This window comes from Aedes aegypti, unplaced genomic scaffold (assembly GCF_002204515.2).
Source record: "Aedes aegypti strain LVP_AGWG unplaced genomic scaffold, AaegL5.0 Primary Assembly AGWG_AaegL5_hic_scaff_1995_PBJ_arrow, whole genome shotgun sequence".
NCBI lineage: Eukaryota > Metazoa > Arthropoda > Insecta > Diptera > Culicidae > Aedes > Aedes aegypti.
In genome coordinates this window covers 13,976-29,300 of record NW_018735483.1, presented here as the reverse complement: position 1 = coordinate 29,300, position 15,325 = coordinate 13,976, and the positions used below count along the sequence as shown (strand labels likewise).

General features: G+C 46.3%; 1 long non-coding RNA gene across 1 annotated transcript; it reads left to right on the top strand.

Moving 5' to 3' along the window:
* Positions 1 to 20: 20 nt before the first annotated feature.
* LOC110680908 lies at positions 21 to 13,659 on the top strand. Its single transcript, XR_002503022.1, has 3 exons — positions 21 to 109; positions 222 to 236; positions 13,030 to 13,659. It is a non-coding gene; the product is annotated as an uncharacterized LOC110680908 (long non-coding RNA).
* Positions 13,660 to 15,325: the final 1,666 nt, after the last annotated feature.

Sequence of the window (15,325 nt, the reverse complement as noted above, 5' to 3'; positions counted from 1 at the left end):
GTTACAACAGTCACAATCATCAACGGAAGTAACGAACCGCTGCTTAGTTTGCAGACCGCTCCCCAGATTCAGACAACACCCACAACGATACCAGAAATTGTGTTTACCGGTAGGTGGCTCTCGTTTGCTTTGTGCCTTAGAACGTCTCTAATCGAATCGATTGCTTCATTGCTTCATGAACGACTAGTAGTGTGACTAATACTTTTTCCATCTTTTTTCAGATTTCTCAACTCGAGGTAAGTTGTTGGTCATGTAGTTTTAGAGAAGTGAAATTAGGTATCATTTCAAAATCACTGTTTTCTTACCCTTGCATTTGTATAGATCATATTACTCGCGACAAGAATAACTTTTTCGAGAACATGTTATCTAAATAATCGATATTACTTATTCTAAATAGGATGCATGATAGAAGAATTCTAATAGCCGTAGGGGTAAACACCCAGCTATTCAGTAAAACCATCGTGCTTTCTACACGATATATAAATGTAAACAGGGTCAATTGGCCAAAAGCTTCTTTTTTTACAAGGAGGAAATCTGCAAACAGATGTCTGAGAAGGTAACTCAGGCAGTGTGGGGGATGCCGCACCAACGACAACCCACTAAAACCAGCCCATGCACTGTTCTTGAACAATTCTTGTTGAATTGCTCAAGTGGTGTACTGCCCATACTCGCATAACAGTCCCATTTATATAAGAAATCCCATATAATATGGGACTGTTAAGCGAGTATGGGCAATGTACTGTGCATCGAAATTACCCTTGGCTCAAGACCCTTATCTCCCGGAGCCACCTTACGGTATTTCTTTGGGGAGGGGTCAGTGCATATAGCACAACACATGTAGGCAGAAGTAGCCTAGGCAAAACTGCTTTTCTCCTAGCCGACTTAAACAATGTAACAAGGGACCAGCCTCGCAAGAGCTAATACTCTGCAACCAACTCTTGGTCGGCGCGTCATAGGCGCAGCAATCTCAACATACTGTGAGTGACAGCTGTAGTTACTGCATTCCAGCACTCGGCATCCGCACATATCTGGAACAAACATTTAAAAAGGGGACATCGACATTGGTAAAAATTGGCTTTGTAAGACGCTGTTGAGCCAATTCAACTCGATCGCGCTCACCAATACTACTATCAGGAAGAGCTAGCATCAATCTTTCGGATAGTGGTGTTAGTTTTGCGTGGGCGGGCTAGAAAGGGCTCAACAGCAAACGTTTCTAAAAAAAGTCTCAAGACCGCTTGGGCCCTTTTCAAATGTTTGTCCAGATATTCTATCTATTATATTTGTCTGGGACGCGTCCCCCTACGCATGTAGCGAGCATGCGATCTCTCACAATAATGAAAGAGGGCAATCGAACACGACATGCTCCGCACCCAGCACAATTGGGTTACGCAGAGATTCTGAGTGCCCGAATCTATGCAGGTACTGCCTTCAGCAACCATGTCCTGACAGAAACTGCGTCAGGTGGAAGTTCACTTCCCCATGGTTTCTTTTATACCAATCTGTCACATTTGGTATCAGCCGATGGGCCCATCTATCTTTAGTAAAGTTATCCCATTCCTGCTGCCAACCTCTGAGTGTTGCCTGTTTACACGCGTTACGGACTCCTTTGGTACCTCTTTGGTTGAAGGCATTGAACATCTTCCTTGATGATGATCCCGATGGCGTCATCCCGGCTTATGATCCACACGGCCTCTTTAGATACCGCTTGCTATTTTGAGCACATGATCCTATACGTGCTTTCCAACCGCTCGCGTAGCTGAGCTTGTCATCGGGCAGTAACGGATGCCCGCTCCTTTTATGTTCGATTGCCACTTCAGCTGACTTCCTGAATCCAAACTGTTGTTGGACAGGCCGTCCGCAACTTCCGTATATGGTACTAGCCTGTCTGAGGAGCAATCTCTCCAATAACTTGCCCCGTCGGTATCTCGTAGACAGATAGGTCTATACGCCTGGTGGTTTCCCCGCCTTTGTAGTAGGCACCAATTTCCGTTGCTTCCATACATCCGGAAGATTCCTTGATCTATGTAACATTGCATCGTGGCCTCTGATTATGTCCAGATCGCATTAACTGCCGCTCTTTAAGGCAACATTCGGAATACCAATCGGGTCCCGGTGCCTTGTTTAACGTGAATGATTTCACTACCTCTGCAAGCTCTTTGTTCGTCACACATCTGCTGCAAACGGCGCTGGGGCCAGGGCTTGTGCCACGGATAAAAATCTGATTCCCCACACCATGATTTACAAATCATTGAAATTCATAAATTGGTTAGGTCATAATATCAGGATCACAAATCATGGTTCCTGGAGTCATAATCATGATTCCACATAAGCGTAACATCCAATGTGAAAACACTAAGCGGCGCACTTTTGCTTCATCTCATTCGTATCGATCACTCTTAATTCAAGATGACGAAGCAGTTGAGTGGTAGAGAACGTGGCTCGCAATCGGAAGGTTTCTTGGCTCGAATCTCAATGTATGCTATTTTTTATTTTTTTTTATTTTGTCGATCATAAACGGATGCGCGGACTCAGCATTTCTGGCATTTTGAATCATGATTCCGAGCAATCAGCTACAAAAAACCTCAACGCGTGTGTTGCGTTACGGCAATCTGACTCATGATATCATGAGTCCAAATCATGGTGTATTTTCATAAGACGAAAACACGCTGGAATCAGATATCATGAGTCTAATCTTGTTTTTGGATTCTGATTTCTACCCGTGTGGGATGATGCGGGAAGGGAACATCGATTATCGATTGCAGCAACTCAGGCGATTCTCTTGGGGCGCTATGGGCGCATGTGGTCTTATCCATTACCATTTTGTAGGCGTTACCCCACGGACTCGAGTTGGCACTTCTGGCATAGACTATCATGCCGCTTTGACTCTTGATTTCCTTTGAGAGCTAACTTTGTCGCTCTGAATGCTGAACCGCGTTCTTCTCTTTGGTGCTCTGTGGCGTGGGGCGTTGGCATTCCTCGTCTAGGCTCGAAGGCAGATTGCTCGAGATTTGCGATTGATTCGCGACCACCCAGTAACACCGGCGGCCTGTTTTCTCTAAGAGGAGCCCTTTCTCGGCATGGGAAGCATCACAAGCTCGTGATATCACAGCAACTATCTCTTCACCGTTTAGGTAAAGAGTGTTTCATTCGCGCCTCAGGGCTTCAGTGAATACTTCGCCGTCGAAGCGCGCTGCTTTCCAACCTCGTGCTTGGGTCGAGTTACATTGCGCTGCCTTACGACGGCCTGGTATTACTACTGCGAAACGATTGATGATCACTATAAGGGTTCATTCAAATATTACGTAACGCAAAATTGGTCAATTTTAGACCCCCTCCTACCCCCACGTAACAGCTCCCTCCCCCTGTTGCGTTACGTAATATTTGAATGGTCCCTGAGTATAACCGTCATAACGCGCCAATTCATGGTGCCGAAAAGGTTAGGACTACAAAATGTCACGTCGATAATCGATGCTGCACCATTTCTGCGGAAGCCTCTCACTGTACCTACATTTGCCAGCTCTACATTTAATGCGGCCAGGGATTCCAACTCTTGAGTTGGTGCAGCGGCTACCTAACTCCACTGCCCACGCATTAAAGTCACCAGCTATCACTACTGGCTGCCGATTAGCTAGTTTCAGTGAAACATCCTGTCGACCCATGGTGGGAAAATTCATCAATCGACCACCTTTAGGGGTGGCGTACCAACTGCAATAGAACAACGCCGTTGATTTGCTATCGCAAAACGCGTCAGTTTGAGATAGACGCTACTTCTTGGGGTTGGGTATCGTGCACGATTTCACTCGTTGACGTTGAGCGGTGACGTGTTATTTTGTGACCATGGATTCAGTGAACTTGGCACCGCTCAAACGGTCAAATTAATGAACTCGTTGCATTGGTCCATGGTGCCGCATTTTCTGCACACACATTTCCACGGACTTATAGCCCTTCCCCGATGCACTTTGAAGCATGCTTTAGGAGGCTGTTATCAAGTTTAGCCCGGTCAAACCGACCAGCCTACCTTGGAGTATGCCCAAGTTCTTCGCTTTGTTGGTATCTGCAACGGGGAAGGTCTATTTCTAAAATTGCTTACTGGCCTAGGTCGATGTCTACACTGCTCTTTGAGGGTCATTCGAGACCTCCGCTACATCGGTGATCATTATCCAGATTTTTACGAATAGAGAATCACTTCTGCAAGTCAGGATCTCACATCAACCTCGTCGCCAAGTTCTTCTGTGTTAGTTGCTTATAAGCTGCACCCTTTTACTTGACGTCCTTCTTTAGACTAGGATCATTTCACCAAGCCCTAGTCCGCCTTATGCTCCGCACATCTTCAAAACCCGGCGTATTTTGCTTCCTCCGGTTTTGATAACGAGGGGCTTCGCCTAAATTCCTACGTTTCGCTGTTTCTGTTTAGCATTATCCTTGGGCTCCGCTTTCGGTTTCCTCTGTTTTTTTCTATTTCCAACTCGTATCACGGGTTGCTGTTGCCTTGGGCCCGTGGTTCCTGTGAATGCACTGCCTGGTTCGGGTTATCCCGTGGCTCCTTTTCTTGCTTTCTTAGCCTTAGGCTTGGTGTTGGTCTCTCCTTTGTTGCCATGTCCTTTTGATCGCAGGGCTTGGTCGTGCCACTTTTTCCGCTCTGGAAGACGGCCGCGTAGATCACTTTTTCCCTTAGCAACCATACGTCTTTTTCGCCACGTATTCATCCCCGGAAGGTCTTCCTCTTTCGCATCGCGTATCGAATAATATCATCAGATATATTCGCCTTGCCTGTGAAGGAAAACACTTCGGTCTGACGTCGTGGTCTCTTTTTGCCTTCTTCCTTGCCAAGTTGTTCCTTGGCATTCTCGTAGTCCTTGCTTTGCAACTAGGACTGATTGTCGCAATTTTCAGTAGACTTGTTTTTCAAGTCTTTGCTATATTGCTTTTTGCTCTTAACAAAATCGATGATGACATCAAGTTGCTCAGCAGCTAGGTGCATTTCAGGGAGCTACTCCCTATCCATGGCCGATTAGTCCTGGGCCATCGGTCACCTCACAATGTTGCACTGGCCATGTGCCTACCGTCGTCACAGTGTCTAGGCTTTTGCCCACACTGTTCTCAACCTAAGTTGATGTTGGGCGCCTCCTTCCTTGGCGGAAATCTTTAGCCGGTTACTGATAGGTCCAGACGCCTCTCCTTCACATTCCGCTAGTTGTTTTGTTTTGTTAATCATCTCTTATGGTCCCCCTAAGAGCCGCTATCCAACTCCGCTGGAATAGTCGCCTTATGATCTCTTGGTTTATCTTATGTAAGCAGGTAGGCATGCTAGGGTTACATAGTCCTTTATGGGGTACTATGGTTCAGAGTCGGAATCGGCGCAAGTCAGGTAATTGGCATCTGAGGCATACTCCCGCCCGTTGGGACAACCAGGCGAACGGATTGGGACCGGTACTCTAAGGCCCGCCACGGTTTTTACGGGACGGTGGCAGCCGGGTGGCGCCATTATCCCACTCGCCGTTCGGGCCAGTGTCACCTGACCCTACTAAGGGAGTAAGAATGTCGCCACTGTCAGCCTCAAGCATATTATCCAGTACATATACCGTTACTTGTCCTTAGTCTGTGCGCTGCCATTAATACATAATTGGGGCCGTACTGGCGTTGGGTCCCATATGTGCTCGAAGACACTTCTACTCGTAGTTTCTTGCCTTGGGCCGTTTGTATCGCGACCAGTATGTCATAATCAGGATCTCACTGGTATCAATCCTGATGTGCCGGTTGGCACTCCTGTTAGTTTTGGAGGCTAGGGTGCTTTTGGTACTTAAGCGGCACTGTCGTTTGGACAGAGTTACATTCGGCATTTTTGGTGGCTTTTATGGTAGGTTCATCAAAGCCCACTGTGAACTCCATTACCATCCTGGCAAATCACCAACTCACATAGGTCCCTGGGGAGGGTCGTTAAGCCCCTGGACATTCCTGATCCCTGTGCCCCGACAGATTACACTGTGGATCATCTTCACCATAAAGCCGCATAAATTGGGTATCTGTGAGTGGACTTTTACACCGGAACAGGCCATTCCGTAGTATTAATTCTTAGCCCAATTGAAACACCGCTACCGACACTACACGGCTATCTAGCTGATTGGGAAAAGGAGTTAATTGATGATTAATCTGACGTGGCCCAAAAGAGCCTGGTCTCAGAGGATCAAGTTGTCGCAGGCATGATCACTAGATATCTATCTTGATTATAAAATTCATAAAATTAAGTATGAGACCAATCGCCGCCGAGAAGTTTATAAATCTTCATGTTACTTAAGATTTTGTAACTTATCATGATCTGTTGGGCAGGATCGTGGTTCCGGCTGGGATTGGGCTCAACACGACGGACAGGGTTGGACACTACCGGAGATGTCACTATCGAGGAACTTGGCACCACAAAATCACCACTTTATCGACTTTTTAATCACTTTATTTTGGCTTTGAACTCAAACGAACTTTATTTCTCGAAGATTCGATTCTAACTGACTAAATTTAATTCTACTACATCGTCTTTTAACCCCTACTTTGGTGAAATTAATTCAATTTGAAAGAGCTATAAAATTTACTATAATTTTTAAATATTTCATTAGGCTGCCAGTCTTACTGACAGCACGGCATACCTTCATTCGGCAGACATCAGTTTTGAGAACTGTCATCGCCGCCACCTGAAATTCCTGAATTTCACTACCTGACTCCTATCATAACAAACCAATTCATCTACATATCAATGAGCAAACATTTTGTTGACATATCAAAGCTAAACATTTTCAGGATTCATAAACATCTTCAAATGGCAGCATGCAGATCTTGGTGATTGGGCGACGGATAATCCCTCTGCTGGTTCGCAGGTCCACAACTCGGATGAGTCCATCTGGTCCAGGGATGACATTGACGATTCTCGCTAACGGCCACTTCACAGGAGCGAGAAACTCATCGACGACGACGACCATTCTTCCGGGTGTATCTCTGTGTTCGGGATGATTCGTTTGCTCTCTTTTTGCAGTTCTTGTAAATATTCCGCTTGCCATTGGTGCCAGAATGTTGGACACGATGACGAAGACCTCGGTAATGATCCAAGCGATTGATGGGAATTTGGCTGCAGTCATCTTCGGGGATAGCAGACGGCGTTGTCCCGATAAGGAAGTGTGCCGGGGTGAGGACGGCCAAATCATTCGGATCTTCGGTGAGCGGTGTCAAAGGACGTGAATTCATCGCAGACTCGATCTCTGCTAGTGCTGTTGACATTTCTTCGAAGGAAAGTCTTGAATCGCCAAACTGCCGGTGCAAATGTCTCTTGGCAACCTTCACTGCCGGCCTCCCATAACCCACCGAAGTGCGGGGCTTTCGGTGGAGTCATGTGCCATTGGATGCCCTGGTTAGCACAGTAGGTGGCGACATTCCCGGACGATTCTTCCTCCTGTAGCAGTTGATAAACTCTCGCAGTTCATTTCGAGCACCTTCGAAGTTTTTTCCGTTGTCGGAATGGATATGCGCAGGACAACCTCTACGAGCGATGAACCTTCGGAGTGCGGTGATGAATGCTGGAGTGGATAAATCGCTGACGAGCTCAAGGTGTACTGCTTTGGTGACGAAGCAGACAAAGACGCTGATGTAAGCTTTTGTCGGTGATGCTCGCTTGTGGATCGCTCTTATGTAGACTGGTCCGGCGTAGTCTATGCCAGTGATGGAGAACGGACGACTCGGGGTGACCCTCTGCATTGGAAGCTGTCCAGTCTGCTGCTTGCGGGAACGGGCGAGGCACGAGCACAGCGGTAGCAGTTTCTCATGACGGTATTAACTACACGTCGTCCTTGTATGGGCCAATATTCTTGGCGGATGGCTGCTAGTGTAACACGGCCGCCACCGTGGAATAATCTTAGGTGGTAATGTTTGGCAACTAACCGTGTAAGTGGATGGGAACTAGGAAGGAGGATGGGGTGTTTGGTAAGATAGGGCTGCTCAGATAGACGCAATCTACCTCCGACTCTGAGGATTCCATCCGGATCGACGAACGGACTCAAAAGGCGCAAGCTTGAATGTTTGGATACCGGCTTCCCCTTCCCAAGTACCTTATCTCTTCTGAAAACGCATCAGTTTGGGCTAACTTGAATTAGTAGCATTCGGGCTATCGACATTTCTCCCACAGTGATCGATTTTGGTATTGAATCCAATTCGGGTTGAGACGACATTGACACTTTGCGTCGGCAAGCATTGACAAAGCGAAGACAGTATGCTGTCACTCTAATTAGGCGATTGTAGGAGGATGACGTGTTGAAAATTGGATTCGCTACGGGTTGGTTTTGGATCGCCGCCACCATCTTTCGCCGTTCCAGAAAGTCTTCCGGTGCACTCAACTGTCCCATTGTAACTGGCCATGCTGTTTCAGGATATTTCAGCACGATGGTCCACAATGCCACAGATCGCTGTTAAGAAAATCGTCCACCTTCATTCCTCTGGTGATAAGATCAGCAGGATTGTGTTTGCCAGCAACTTGATGCCAACTAGATCCCTGTGTGGTGTTCTGAATTTCGGAGACCCTGTTGGCAACAAAGGTGTTCCAGGTGTACGGAGGTGAGCGTAGCCATTCCAGGGTGACTGTCGAATCGGACCAAAAGAAGGATGCGGAGATTGTCATATCGAGTGCTACGACCACTTTTTGGTGCAGCCGTGCAGCGATGACGGCAGCGGACAATTCCAATCGGGGGAGAGAAATTCTTTTTAGGGGAGCCACCTTAGATTTGGCAGCAATCAGCTGAATCTTAGTTTTGCCATGGGAGTTGGTGGATCGCGCATAGATGCAAGCGCCGTAGGCTTGCTGGGATGCATCCGCGAATGTGTGCAGTTGGACGGAAGCATTTGGTAAGAAGGCAAACGGTCAGTTCGGTAGGATACGATTTTCGGTAATTCGGTGCGATAGCTGTCCCATTTTGTTCTCATGGTGTCAGAAATCTCCTCGTCCCATCCGCAGGGTTGCAGCCAGACTCCTGCAGTAGCATTTTGGCTTTTATGACTATCGGAGCTGTGAGTCCCAGCGGATCGAAATGCTTCGATACTGCTGACAAAATTGAACCTCTTTGTGGCGGCCGTTACCTAGCTCGGGAGCGGAATCGAAACGTAGTTGATCTGTTCCTGCTCCCAACTCACTCCAAGTGCCTTCGTGGATTCGTTGTTGTCCAATTTCAGGGTTGGCTGGGTACCAATTTGTGATGGGTCGAGTCCTTCTAAAACGTTGGGATTGTTCGATGTCCACTTTCGTAGCTGGAAGCCCCTTTGGCCAGCAGCTCGTCCAGCTCCTCTCGGGTTTGGATTGCCTCTTCTTCCGTGTTCGCTCCCCCTATATAGTCGTCCACGTAAAAATCCCTTTTTAGTGCTGGGCCACCGAGTGGGTAGGCGTCTCCTTCGTCTGCCGCTAGCTGCTGCAGCGTTCGAGTGGCCAAGAATGAGGATGGAGCCAGGCCGTAGGTAACTGTTGCCAACTCATATGTTTCAATTGGGTCGTTCGGATGAAATCTCCAGAAAATTCGTTGCAATGGGGCATCGTCAGGATGGAGTAACACCTGCGGTACATTTTTGCTATGTCCGCGACCAGTGCTACGGATATTTTCGGAATCTAATAATGAGGGTCAAAAGTTCATCCTGAACAATTGGGCCTACTTGGAGGGCATCGTTGAGGGAATATCCGGTGGACGTTTTGGCCGATCCATCAAACACTACACGGACTTTTGTCGTAGTGCTGGCCTCTTTTAGGACGGCATGGTGGGGTAAATAGTGCACCAGATGTGGTTCGATTTCGCTTGGTGCGACAAGCCGCATGTGACCGAGTAACAGGTACTCCGACAAGAAAGAGTGATATTCATCCTTCAGATGTGGTTCTCTGCCCAGTCGTTTTTCGAGTAAATGAAAACGTCGAAGGGCTGCGGATTTCGATTCGCCGAGCATATGATCGAAATTCTCCCGGCGAGGCAGACGGACGATATATCTACCCTCTGGAGTGCGGGAAACATGGGAAGAGTAATGGGATTCGCATTGCTGTTCTTCTACGGAGTAATTTGGCTGATTTTCGACTTCTTCGATGCGCCAAAAGCGCTCCAGTGCTTCATGGAGTGGATCGGAAAGTGAGACGTGACATGCTACGGGGGCGATCTGAGGCGTTTCTGATTCCTACCGGTGACAATCCAACCAAACACGCTTTGAATGAGGGCGGGATTTTCACCTTCTTCGATACGGGTACCAGGGTTGACATAGGTGAAAAAGTGCTCTGCTCCGAGGAGCATATCGATAGCACCGGTCTTGTTAAAGGTAGGGTCAGCCAAAGGGAGATCATTTGGGACATGCCAGCCTTCGGCAGGAGATGACACAACAGGCAAGTCAATCGTAATGCGGGGCATAACGAGGAAGTCGAGTCCGAGTTCGAAGTCTGAATTTCTCGATTGGATAGTGGCACTGACGGAGTGATTCACGCTCGAGGAGGACTCACCGACACCGAACACAGGGATGTTGATTTTTCTCCGCTTTAGTCGTAGAAGTTGGCATAGACGATCGCTGATGATATTGGATTGCGATCCATTATCCAATAACGCTCGTGCGGGGTGTTTTTGCCCATTGCAATCGAGCACCATCAACACAACGGTCGAAAGCAAAACATTCGCGTTTGATGTTTGTGAGGAATGGGTTGTCTGGGCAGTGACAGCATTCGTGGATGTGGGTGATCGTTTGGTGCTATTTATTATAGCATCTTGCTTGACGATGGGCTTAGGTGTGTATGCTGCTGTGTGCGAGGTGGTGGATGGTTGATCGGCATTTAGTGGGTGGTAACCGGGTGTAGCATTGAATGGTGTCGTTTTTTGCAATGACGACAGGAGAATTTCGATTGGCAATTGCGAGCGAGGTGGTCTTGACGAAAGCAATTGAGGCAAAGGTGATGTTCATTGATAACTTTGAGACGATCAGCGATGGACATTTTCTCGAATCGTGGACATTGAAAGAGTGGATGGTGTTGGTCGCAAGAGTAACATTTTCGAGAAGTGGTTTCGGTTACAGCATGGGAAACTGTTTTATGAAACGGTGGGCGGCGAAACATAGTTGGTTGTTGATTGGATGTTGGCTGCGCTTGGTGATTCACCGACATGGATTCAAGTACGCGAATGCGTCGCTGAAGAAAATCAATGAGGCAACTGTAGTCGGGGTTTGTGGCTGTCGTAGCGAAATCTTCCCAAGCCTTTTGAGTGTTGTCGTCGAGTCGGAGGCATAGGAGATGCTCCAACATAGTGCTCCACGAATCGATTGGTTCGCCAAGTTGGCGGAGGGTTTTAGTGTGACGCTCATATTCGTCGACGACTGAATGAAGTGCAGCGGCGGACTCTTTCTTCATTCGCGGGCAATCGAGGAGGGCTTGCAAGTGGCGTTTCTTAAGAAGGTAGTCGTTAGCGTAGCGAGAGACGAGGGTTTGCCATGCAATGGCGTAGTTGACGGAGCTAATACCGATCGATTCTATGAGTTGGGCCGCTTCTCCTTTTAGAGCAGCGCGGAGATAGTGGAATTTTTGTATGTCGTGAACTTCGGGATTGGAATGAATCAGGGCGACGAATGTATCATGGAATGGTAGCCACTGATTATAGTCGCCGTCAAACTCCGGTAGGGATATGGTTGGCAATTTGATACCGGACAGCCCGGAAGTAGACGATTGGGGGATTGCGTTCGTTGTAGGAGGTACATTGGGGAGAAATGATTGCAAAGCAGCTTTGATTTGGAAATAGCGGGTTTCGTTATGGGAACGGAAAGTGAGGTTTTGTGCCATACCTTGATTGGTTAATTCCATGTCCTCGAGTTGGGTTTGAACTTCTTCTAGTCCCATCCACACGGTATCGAGGTTCTCGAGACGTAGTTTCACCTGGCCTCGGTCCCGTTCCGCCACGTATTTCTCGACAAACTGTTCTGCTCGTCCCAGCGCAGCGATGAGAGTGGTACGGCGGTTGATGAGCTGTTGTCTCGAACGTTCTTCCGCCATTGCGGAGTCGGGTTGCACTGGATAGGAGATACAGAGGAAGACCCGGTAGAGCCGGACAAGCGGAGTAGGGATGTAGGAACGGTACTAACCTTCTCAAGGCTAGATTTAAGCCTTGTATTTTATTCGAATCTGCTTGCAAATCCGGCGTAGTAGGTCCTCGGATGAAAATCGGTATACGGATGGCAATGGCGTAGCTTACTTGCTAGCAGCGACAGCTGAACGGTTCCAGAAGATTCGGCGAAAACTCCGGAACGAATAGGAGAAAAACAGGAAAAAATCTCAAGGCACCCGCGGTAAACTTCTGCGCACTTCGGAATTATACGTACCGAGTGCCTAATTGAATTAGGCCTTGTATTAAAGAATTCAATCGGGAACTCAGAAACACATACAATCCGGGGAAGATGGCGATCTTATGAATGCCGCTGGGGCACACAATGGTGCGGAACGATGGCGGTAGATAGCGTCGGCGTCCGTAGTATGATGGCGGGAAGAAACCTGATCCTGGTCACGGCACCAAGATGTTGGGGCAGGATCGTGGTTTCCGGCTGGGATTGGGCTCACACACGGACAGGGTTGGACACTACCGGAGATGGTCACTATCGGAGGAACTTGGCACCACAAGAATCACCACTTTATCGACTTTTTAATCACTTTATTTGGCTTTGAACTCAAACGAACTTTTATTTCTCGAAGATTCGATTCTAACTGACTAAATTTTATTCTACTACATCGTCTTTTAACCCTACGTTGTGTGAAATAATTCAATTTGAAAGAGCTATAAAATTTACTATAATTTTAAATATTTCATTAGGCTGCCAGTCTTACTGACAGCACGGCATACCTTCATTCGGCAGACATCAGTTTTGAGAACTGTCATGATCATTTATTAATCATCATCCGATTGTAACAATATAACATTGAATCTCTGCATTAAAATTTTACTTTTCAAATTTCCATTTTACATTCTACTTACAACGTCTTCTCCAACTCTTTTCATCCCGCAGATGACTTTGAAGCCGATCTGGGCCTGGGCCAGATGGACTTTCAGAGCTTTCAGATGCTTTCCGACACTGGTGCCATGATCGATCCGATGGACGAAGACAGCTTTCGGCGCGAGCTTCAGTGAGACGACCTGCAAGGGGACGGTGAGGACGACTATCGCACCGATGAGATGACAAGGTTACAAGCTTTCGTTACGTTGCTTTAAGTTTGACGATTATTTCGTTTCGGAACAATCAATAAAACGGAGGACGGAAATCCTACGCGGTTTAGCGGTAGGAAGCTTTCTTTCTGAAAGAAGAAGGTATTATTTCTCTAAGAGATTGGTTCATTTCTATGCGAATCAAGCTTTTAGAACTTTGCAAACGAAAGTGAATCGAAAGTGCAGTACTAGAAACCGGCTAGAGAATTTTATAAGGTTTTAACCTATAAGGAGGAAACGCTATTTGAGATACAATGAACTTAACGTGTAAGTTTAACAATAGTGATAGTGGCAGGCAAAAGGTGAATAGAGTATAGGGCAAGATATTGTACGCGAGAGCAGAGAGCGCATGGGCAATTGTACGAATTTAGGATAGTGTCTTGTGTATGAGAGAGTGGAATTTTTGATAGATTTCATGATGAAAAAGCACAAATCAAGACCGTAGTAAAGTATACCCAGTAGATTTTGAGCGAAATTTTTTGTTCTGTGTGTGGGGATCGATAGGAATTCCTTACTAATATCATGGTATGATATTGCATGAGTTTATAGTTTAGTCGAATAAACATGACCATTTTTTATTTATGATTCGTTTGTTTTGGTAGATTCGGGTTCGAACGGCTCCGTTAGATTAGATCTGCTGGACAAGGCTTTAAATTACAATAAACGCGAAACAATCATTCACACTAACCCTTACTAGAGTGTTTTTGCCCAAAATATGCCACTTGCAAAGGAAGCACGAAGACAAACAATAATATGCTTATCAGGATTTAGGACAAGTCATTTCTTTTAAACCCGTAGGAACGACTTTGGCATCTTTTACGATTGCATTTTAAAATTCAAATCATTGTATTTTTGTTGTTGAAAACTTGCGGAAGCAAAAATATTGCAAAATCCCATAAAAGTGACATAATTGGACATGAACTATAGGACTCAGGTTCGGAAAAATTCAAGCCAGCTCGCAAATTCAGTTCGTTGTGAGCTAATGAAAGGCACACATTCCATTGTTCAGAAACCCTCTGAGGAATTCCCGAAATAAGTCAATTAGACCACCGGCCACCTGATACATTTGAAAAAGGTCGTTTTGGAGGACTCATAGTTTGGACGACCTGTAATTTTGGAACCCAATCAAGTATTATGAACCATACATAAAAGATTGAATAAGTATTTTACGTGGGAATATGAATACATATACTCAAATTCAAACCCCGATTCCGGAAAGTTATTTCAATGGTAGTTTTGTGTATGTAGTTCACATCTGTGCTATTCGGGTTGATGGATTAATTATTTATTTGATTCAACATTCAATCAGAGGTGGCGGTCAGTTTCATTAAAAAAAAATGAGAAAAATGAACCCACACTTCATGCCTTTACAATCGGTGAGCTTGGTTCTAATATTCCTCATCTATTCTAGACAACAAATAGATGAACAGCAATAAATTTGAGAATTTGTGATTTTTTTTCTTTGCACCGAAGTGATCCGGCTAGTCGCAAAAGTTTTGAGCATGAGCGTGAGCATTGATGACCGTATAATTCGTAGTTGCTACTCCGTGATTGACAAGAATCATCGAAATTGTACAGGGAATTAACAGATGTAGCTTGGGAGTAGCATACCATCTTCAATGCACGTTTTCGAGGACTCTGAAATTAATGTCAATAACGGCGCCGGCCACGTCCTTACGGTCATCGGGAAAGGGAAGAAATGTTAGTGTGGCATCCATTGTTACTAAAGACCGAGTATACCTCTGCATCTTCATGGTTCCCACGGGAAGGAGTTTTGTTAGCGGGAGGGCTTCAAAGCTAAATGTTTTACCTTGGTAAGTGATGCGATTCATGTAACCTCTGTTTAAAAAGTTATCTATCAATGCGTCGACATCTTAAACATCGAACTATTCAATGGTTTGAATCTCGAAATTTTATAGAACATGAATAAGCGCTTATGTCAACATTTAAAGCAGGCCTGTCCAACGTACGGCCCGCGGGCCGCATCCGGCCCGCGAATCCATTGTGTGGCGGCCCGCGGAAGTTTTTATAGATCTTTCTCATTTTCGGGCCCCTTACCTATTGAAGTTAGACATCTATAAAGCTACCGTTTTAGATTT